This window comes from Dermacentor variabilis, chromosome 5 (assembly GCF_050947875.1).
Source record: "Dermacentor variabilis isolate Ectoservices chromosome 5, ASM5094787v1, whole genome shotgun sequence".
Classification (NCBI taxonomy): Eukaryota; Metazoa; Arthropoda; class Arachnida; order Ixodida; family Ixodidae; genus Dermacentor; species Dermacentor variabilis.
The window spans coordinates 11,501,902-11,511,000 of NC_134572.1; the positions used below are offsets into that span (position 1 = coordinate 11,501,902).

The 9,099-nt window shown below is 41.5% G+C and overlaps 1 long non-coding RNA gene across 1 annotated transcript; it reads left to right on the forward strand.

Annotated features, from left to right (window-relative positions):
- Positions 1-773: 773 nt before the first annotated feature.
- Positions 774-8,476, forward strand: LOC142581798 (uncharacterized). The gene is made up of 3 exons (XR_012828295.1): positions 774-1,035; positions 2,551-2,687; positions 7,688-8,476. It is a non-coding gene; the product is annotated as an uncharacterized LOC142581798 (long non-coding RNA).
- Positions 8,477-9,099: the final 623 nt, after the last annotated feature.

Consider the following 9,099-nt stretch of genomic DNA (forward strand, 5'->3'; position numbering starts at 1 on the left):
GTGGACAGAGTGTGCCCACTGCTGAAAACTTCACGCGCTGTGTTCTCACCGTTTACTTCGCTTTAAAAACAGACGCGCGTACACCTATCTTGAAAGTGATCTGCGAAAAGCGCATAGTGCGGCATAAGCTGAAAGCTTCGTGAGCGCAGTGTTCTCGCCGCATCGGTCGCGTTGAAGCGAGAGCTAGCACGTAGGTGAATTCACTCGCTGCTGCGGGTTCTATCTTGAAAGATATCGTGCTGTACGGACTGATGGACGGATGGTTTTTCTTGTTGGGTAGGTATAGAAATGCTTAAGTTATAAAAAAAATGGCAGGGTTCGCGAATTTCGCGATAAGAACCAACACCAACCCCACTCCCCCGCCCCCCGCTGAGCGATGCCGTCTTGATCGCCCCCTCCCGACCCCGGGAAAAAAGGGACACTACCTCTCTATCTCAGTTGAAGAAACGATGATGAAACGTTAACAACGACAAGAACGGCATTTCCTCAGTTGTCTTATGGCCTCCGAGATTTGCGCGCGAAGCTGGCGCGCGCGAACCTGGGAGGCCATAATTGGCCGCTTAATAGCATAAAAAGACAAAGATAATGCCAAACGACACAGTTAAAAATTCAAAGAACTGATCTTAGCTATACTGTTTGGGGAAAAGAAATAAAAAATTAGACGGCCGCAATACACGCCACTAAAGCCGCCACCGCCGGCATAACGCGGAACCAACAGTTGGCAACGTTCATTCGCGCATCATTGCTTCGTCCGCTTCGTCTCCGCAACGAGAGCCGCCATCTTCTCGCGCCTAACGTTTTGTATGGTTTTGATCTCTGCAATCCGCGCTCATAGCTCATCGGTGGATGCACGTCTGCTCGGCGTCGCAATGCGGCCTGCGTCATTTTCTGGTGTTCGCGCAATCGGTGTGAAACATGTCGCATGTGAAATGTTTGATAGAAGTGCCTCACGTCCAAGTCAAGCCGCCGTACGGGTGTATGGCTGTGCGCCCCGTTCTCGGAAGCGTCGACGGGTTTCCGGCATGCGGATTTCAGGTACGTGCAAATGCGTTTCGCCCTCCTATTGAGCTCCGGAGCAAAGCGTGCAATATTTCATGTGAAAGATGCAGCGCCCGTCATCATGGTGTGAATTTCGAGCGGCAAACGAGAACTTTGGCACTTAGAGCACACCGCGGCTGCTAAGTCAGCGTGGAAATTGTTTTACGTTACCGTAATATGTTGCTGTCAGTCTAATCTGCGGCTTGTGGACAGCTAGCCCATTGACTTTTTCTTGTGGCAGCGATAGGTATATAAATACAAGCGGTAACAATTTTCGAGAGCAGGGAGTTGTTTCGCTCCATCTTTGGTCGTCGTGTTCATGGCGTTATGAAAGCTAGAAAACTAACTGGCTTGATCGTGCTTAGTTCCAACTCCAAAGGGCGTAACATTGGCGTTGTTTATGTTTGTTTTCGGTGTCACGAGTACCACTTTCATGCTTTTGTTGCATGAGAGTGGTAGCTGCTACATGCCGTCTGGGCAGAATACAATAAAAGCAATTCCCTCGCTTTCATACGTATGCACTCTGACGTAACAAAATTTCCAGCGTTTTATTCGGAGCGTAAATATCCAGTATAGTTTAGTAAGAAACTCAAATTCTGTCTTAGCTTAGTAGGCGTGAAACAAGTGAAACTCTCATTCCTTTTTGAATTGTTCGCCCAAACCGCACCGCCCGGAGATGCGTCATCGGGTAATTGACAGTAGCTTCGCTACGTGAGTTGTTTTATGCGCCAATATTGCCCGGTTAAGTATCCTGCTAATTTATGCCGACGCTCGTTCATCTTGATTTTAAGCGGTTACTATCCCCGAGTACCGGACGATGCCAAACTTGTGAGGTGTAGCTAACGCGGGAAAATGAAAGTGGCGTGTTTGCAAGTTCCTGTTTTTACGTTTCTTGCATTCAAAGCCAACAGACACAGTAGCACTGATTTATTTTCCATTTCTACTGTACTTGATCAATCTAATGTGACAACTGCATTTCTCCATTTCTCCAATGTTCTCCATTTACTGTGTATTCAGCTTGGCTGCCGTCCTCTCTTCAGAGGATGCCGCTGTGATAGCTCTTTCGTATAGCACATGGTTCTAGGTCCTTGTGTTTCAAGGGCTCTGGCGAGGCAGCAGTGCTCCAAGTAATTTTACCATCCTATATATTTTATATTTTGCATCATTCTTCTACGATGGATTTTAATGTTCATAGTATTCGTCATTAGTCATCGCCATAATTTTATAGCACGTAGATTTTACGCACTTTACAGCGACAATTTTTAGGCCAGTTTACAGCCAAGTCACATCTTCCATAATACATCGTCAACATTACCACTTGTCATGGCGCTCTTTGGCCAAACCTGGCCCTTGCGCCATAAAACACCACACATCATCATCATCAGCTTGGCTGCCAGAAAATGCTTGAATTTCTTTCAGTATCCAAGTGACGAAATATTTCACTGACGGCCGTGTGTGAAACATGCAAGATGACAAAACTGATAGCAAAATGATGAGATATTTCTTTTATAGCGTTTGGACTCGACTTTTGGTGAGGATGTCGATCGACCTTGGGCCTGGTAACACCACACCCGACATCGCCAAAGTGCAGCCTATCAGTTGAGTGCCCCCGAATGGACCATCAACATCGGAAAATGAGGCAGAGCCAGGTAGGGGCAATCTTTACTTTGAAACAGAATACTGACAGCTGCCTCTTTTTTTAAGAACTAAATAACATATTTACAAACCAATCCTTTCTCTTTGTGCAGCCTACATAGAATTCTTTTTTCTTGTTATACAGACTTTCAGAAAGCAGTTCTTCTGAACCCTTTTTGCATGCACAAATAAATAAAGAGGAGTGCACTTTCTGAAGAAATTGATGCACTGAAATGTGCGTTCGACACACAATGAGATGCAAAATAACCAACAACTTTAAAGCGGTAAAAAAAACAAGTTTGAAACAGGTTCTAACATCATAACCCGCCTTGGCATACGGGTCTAAATATAACAGCAACAGAGCTGCATGCAGAGAAGTGTTTGTAAATGTTCGCAAGATATGTACATTGTCTAAGAAATTGTTTTTATTTAGTTGGAGCTTCTTGGTGCCATGGCAGTGCAGTAAAAGCTCAAAATGATGACCCTGCTCCTAATAAAGCACCTTTAGAGTTTAAAATTAAATTACGTGCTTTTACATTCCAAAGTCACAACCTGAAGTTTTGGGAACCTGGCCTTTTTAATGTACACCTGAATCTAAGTGCATAAGCGTTATTGCATTTTACCCTCATTGGAGGGCAGCTGCCATGGCCTAGATTGAAGCTGGGACCAGCATGACTGAGCAGCATGGCATCATAGTAAGTGGGCTATAACACTAGGTCAAAATGAGAAATACTGTTTAGAACCACCAACTTCTTGGCTCACAAGCACTTTGCACTAAGTTAAAGGAGTATGGAGTACTGACAGCGACCGTTTATGTACCAATTTCTTTTTAGGCTGACTGCATTATTAGGGTGCGAAGCTTCAAGTAGTCAAAACCAGCCTAATTACAGAACCAGCTCAAAACACGCACCATGTATAGCTGGATTTGGACATGAAAATGGAGTCAATTCATGTCGCCGAAAATGGAGGTGGCAGTCACACTATTTCATGCATTTTGCCTAAAACATAGTCAATAATAATTAATTGATTTCTAAAATATTATTTTCAAAAAGTTTTTTTTCAAGCATGAAAGGAGGAGCCAAACGGTGTTCAGGTGCACGAGCGGTTAGTTGCGCGGCACTTCTTGCACGTGTTCACTGGCTTCTTTCAAGCTTGAAAAAAAAAATTGTTGCACCTATTGAGCAGTAGAAAGCTGGATTGGGAATTTTTCAGGATGCTCTACAATTTTCGCACTGACACTTTTGCTTTGAATATAATATTTGAGCAGTTAAATAATCTTTAATAACTAATTACCTAATTAGGAAAAATGCAAGAATTGGTTTCACTTCCTCAAAACGATGGCAAACGACATTACCTTGGTGCTGTCCAGCTACGTGGTACTTGTACATATTTAGAGCTTGCACATGTCATACAGACCACCTGGTAATTACAAGGCATATATAGAAGTGGCTAAGTTGTGTGAGCCAGCCATGTGTAGCGAATCATAAGAAACAGCCATGTTTCTTTGACTTAAGGGCATGATAAGATTTACATGCTCGACACCTTGTATCAGTGTGTTCTAGGCCTGTTCGTAGTTTAGCTGCTACATAAACAATATTTCTCCACGTGTAAGCTCATATGCATCTTTCAAGTATATTGCCTCGTGTGTCCAAAATAAACCATCCTCGCACTTCATTATGTCTTCATCTGTTGCTGTGCTAAATTTTTAACATGCAACTGCACAAATTTTCATCTAGTTTTCATATTTCCTCGTTGTTTGGTGGCTTTATTTCTGAACAAGTTGTTTTCGTTAAGCCCTGTTGCACACAGCAGTACACAGCATTTCTGCCTGGAGTGGGAATTTTTTTTTCAGATTGACATTAATACACCTTGCCTGGGCAATGTAAGGCATTCTACATAACACGGCCCCGCAATAATGTATTATATTGCATTCCAGCATCATGCAAAACTGTTTACTTACCAGATTAGAATATGTATAAGTGTTGGAAGTAACAGAACTGGAAGAAGCCAGCAGATAATGAGGCCAAGGAAAGCATACAGGAACATGTTTAAGTTTTTTATATGAAGTATAGAAGTGATAAATTCAAGGTAAATGAAAGTGGATTAAAAGATATCCAGCTGTGGGTGGGGAACGGACCCATAACCTTCACATTACGCATGTGATATACTAACCACTGTGGTACTACGGCCGTGTTCAAGCGTCGACAATCTGAGGGGCCACTGTGGACGGTTGAATGCTGCCTCGGTGGCACAGTGGTTAGTGCATCGCATGCCTAATGCAAAGGCTGTAGGTTCGTTCTCCCCCCATGCCTGGTTGTTTTTGACCATTTTCATTTCCCTTTATCATTTCCCTTTTTTCCCTTTAATAATGAATTCACCTTGTTCAGCATCTCAATGTGGTCTCAAATCTTATCACAGCATATGTATTACTAAGTGAAGTTTTAAGATGATGATATAGCATGGGACCTAATTAGTAGCCTTTGTGTACAGATATATGACTAGTCTAATAAATAGGAGGATTTTAAGAAGCACTTCTAACATGGTCTGAGCATGTGTTTAAAAAAACTAATCTAGCATGATTCCAGGCATAACTGTTGCCCCTGAAAAATATTTGGATCATCTGCATTGGCATTGTTTTTAGAGAGCACCAATACTGCTTTGATAGAAGTAGCCTCGTGGAACATGAAGCATCGCTTCTTGCTGAGTCAAGGAAATATTATCTGCATATCTGAGGTGCATGTGTCATATGCTCGAATGCTGTTTAAAGGCTGCTAATAAGAAAATTACTTTATTTGCCTTCCAGAGATTGCTTCAGTAGTCTATGCTACTCGATCATAAACAATTTATTATAGTGAACATTCATCACAGTTGGCTTTGCAATGTTTATGCAAAATACCACAATTGTCTACTAGACATGTGACTGCACTAAAACTTGGAATTAAGGACCAGTAAGATTTATGGGACCAGCAAAACTTAGTTTATTACTCCAGAACAAAATGCGAGGCACTTCGGTTATTTCTGCCATAGAATTTCTTACAGTAATTACTAGAGGGAGCTCTGGCGCTGCAGTCGTACCACCATGGGGATGACGGGAAGCACATGGATTTGTCTGATATTCGTGCTTGTGAATTCAGACGTTCTTGTGGCTTCGTATATTATACGCTATATAAATCTTATTGTCGTAAATTTCAGCGCAGTCTATACTCTTCGAAGTGCGGAAGACGGCGCCAACACGCACAATTGCTATTTATTGCAACGATTGAGCTTGTCCAGGTGGCCAAATCGAAAGGCGCCAAGCGTCTCAAGGCACTGGTATGCCCGCGATAAATTCATCAGGGCGTTGCACTCGCTTGTCGTTACATGCCTCCGTGGCTTAATGGTTTCAATATCAGACTTCTGTTCTAGAGTTCCTGTGTTTGAACCCTGTCGTCGGACGATTTTATTGCTTATTTATTTGTTACACAGTATATTGTTGAAAATGACTAGTTTGCAAAGTCACAAAGCCGTTTGAAGCCAAACAGACAAAGTTTAGGCAAATCCATGTACTTTCCATAATTTCCATGCTGGTACAGCCGTTCTTGTTTGATCTCCTGTGGACACTAACGTCAGAGTTCCCTCTAGAAATTGTATGAAACTGATTTCTGCACCTCGCTCGTGCAGAAGCGGCACCACACCTGCTGCGTAAACATGCACTACCTTTCGGCCAAGTGCAGGGAATGCTGTGAACTCGCCCTGTACAAAGCCTGCACTAAGTAAAACAAATCACAACGTGCAGTTGCTGCCACGTTGAACTGGTGGAATGAGTAGTGATATGCAGCACCTCCTGAACTAGTTCAGAAAGTGCAGGTTAATCAAGTGGAGATTATATAGTAACAGAAGTTGAGTGATAGTGCATTACATTCACGAAATATACTTCATGATACTTTTCCATTTATTTCCTCAGTTATTAAGAATCCCTTTTGCATTGTTGGACAAAACTACAGAATGCCAACATATTTTCTAGCGTTCACTGGTAGCAAACATGTCAAAACTTGTTCTAGTTTCTGGATTGTCGCTTTAGCCGTTAACCCCCAAGTTAATTCCGGAAAAATGTACCAAATTTTCCAAATTTCTTACGTACTCAATTTTTCGGTGTCATTCTCATTCTAAAAATATATTACTTCATTGGTCTCTGGTTAGAAATAACCCAAAAATAAGAGCTGCTCTTGAGGGCAGCTTTCCCTCAATGCCGATTGTAACTCATCTTTGACAATAAGAGCAGCATAACATTGGGCAGAAAGATTGCGACTCATCATTGGCGATATTGGTACTACCTCCAGTCACTAGTAGAGCTTGGGATCAATGGTTAAAGGTTGCGACTTTGTTGCTGCCCAATTTTAATTCTGCAGCTGTTACACTTGGGTGTAGCGTGTGTACGTACGTGTGCATGCATTAAAATGACTTCACGCTAGAGCAAAGCAACTGTAGTGCAGAGAGGCATTAGTCATCTTTATATATTTGCTTTGTAAAGATGCACTAAGTTTATCTTTTGCAGTATAGACTTGGCGCTCATTGGCCAAAGATGCCCTTGTGCTACTAAAACCTGTCAATTAATTCGCTTTTTGCAGTAGCAGCTGCTTATTCCTTTTTCAAGATAGGTCTGTGAGTTTTAATTTGTTTTTCTTCAACTGTGCAATCCCCACTCACAGGACTGCATGTCATCTGAGGTGTTCCTTTTTCAATCAAGAATGTTGAGGTTGTGTTTGTGAAACTTGATTTCTTGCCTCAAACGAGCTTGTACAAACTGACCAAGCTGATAACTCTACCTGATTATATATTAAATATGTTGCAGTTATGAACCCTCATAATGAATGACACATAGTATAAAAATTTTATCTAATAAAACAATTTAATGAAATGTTTCATGTTTTTCGCGTTCATGTTCACTTCTCTACTCTCGTGTCCTGTCTGCATGCCTCACCTCTTCTTTTGCATATTAAATATCGTATAAACTTAACCATGCTTCTTACCACAGTGTAGGGGGAAAAGGTTCCGGTAACACCATGCATTCAGTATGGTGGCCCAGATGTGTATGCAAGCAACCTCCTTCATGTGGACCAAGAACTACTCTGCAGTGTCTCGCAGACTTCCCTGCGAAGCCCTCAACATTCTCATCTCAGTGGAATGGCTGCTCATCTATCTGCGTGTCCATCACCAAGACGGCCAGTACTAAAGCTCCTGTACCCGTTTAGGAAAGCTTAATGATTTTTTAAATTTAGTTTTCACGGTTGGCCGTAGAATCCTAACGTTTTTGATGTTTCTAACATTTTTACCTGGCACAAAGTGGTGCAATAACTTTAAACCGGTGTAATGTATTTAAGTGATGCTCACTCTAATGCCTATCTGGTTTTGTTTGTGTTTAAGAAATTTGAATGTCTGATGAGGTAACAGCATTTGAATTTCTCATCGTGGCTCTTTTCAATGAGCTGCTAGGAAATAAGACGCAAAACTTATCACTCGCCAGTTGTAGCATTTTTGTTTTCATGACTGAAGTATACCAGTTTCAACAGATGGAAAGTGGGGAAAAAAGCTTAAAGAACATAACCATCCTAGGATTGTCATGTCCTTACAACTCTGCAATGACTAATGCCTCATGCATCTTGGGAGCACATTGGTCGCAATGCCTACAGGTATACTTGATAAGAGAATAGCTTGCACTCAGATTTGCCACGCAGTTGATGGCTCATGGCTTTTGTTTGTCGTCTTCATGTTACTACTATGTATTCAATACTCATTTAGATGTGCTGCGGTTTCTTGCAGTCACCTATATATATATATATATATGTGTGTGCGTGTGTGTTCTTCGTTGCAATAAATATTTAGCTGAGAGTTAGCGCTCATCCTGTCTGCTTCTAGTCTGTGTCCGCGTCACTTCGCGCTACAATCCAAGATCATGTTACTGTACCAACTCGCCCAACTTTATATCCTTGTGTTAAAGACACACTCAGACTTGTTCTTACTTATGTGACCGGTTATTTTTGTGCTTTATAATAAGATGCAGTGCTTTTCGAATGAAAACATGTGATAGTTCGTAGTGAGGTTATTTAAAAAAACTGTTCTGCTTAAAATTTAATTCAGCAAGCCTGTGCCATCATTCGGTGCTTATGTCTTTGTATTGGTGTGGTTTTACTCCTTATCATCCTTTTTTACTTTTAAAATGTGCAAATATTATTATGTAACCATTTATCTTTAATGAAATAAATACTTTTCTGACATTTTGTCACAAATTTTACAATGATTTTGTTCGATTAGGTAACCTTAGACTAGGTGATTGTTATTCTGGTAGCTTAACTTTCCATGCCTGTGGAATATTCAATGCAAGCACATGGTGAAAAATAAACTAAATTATTGGGTATAAGCAGATCACTGGCAGTAAATGGAGCATAC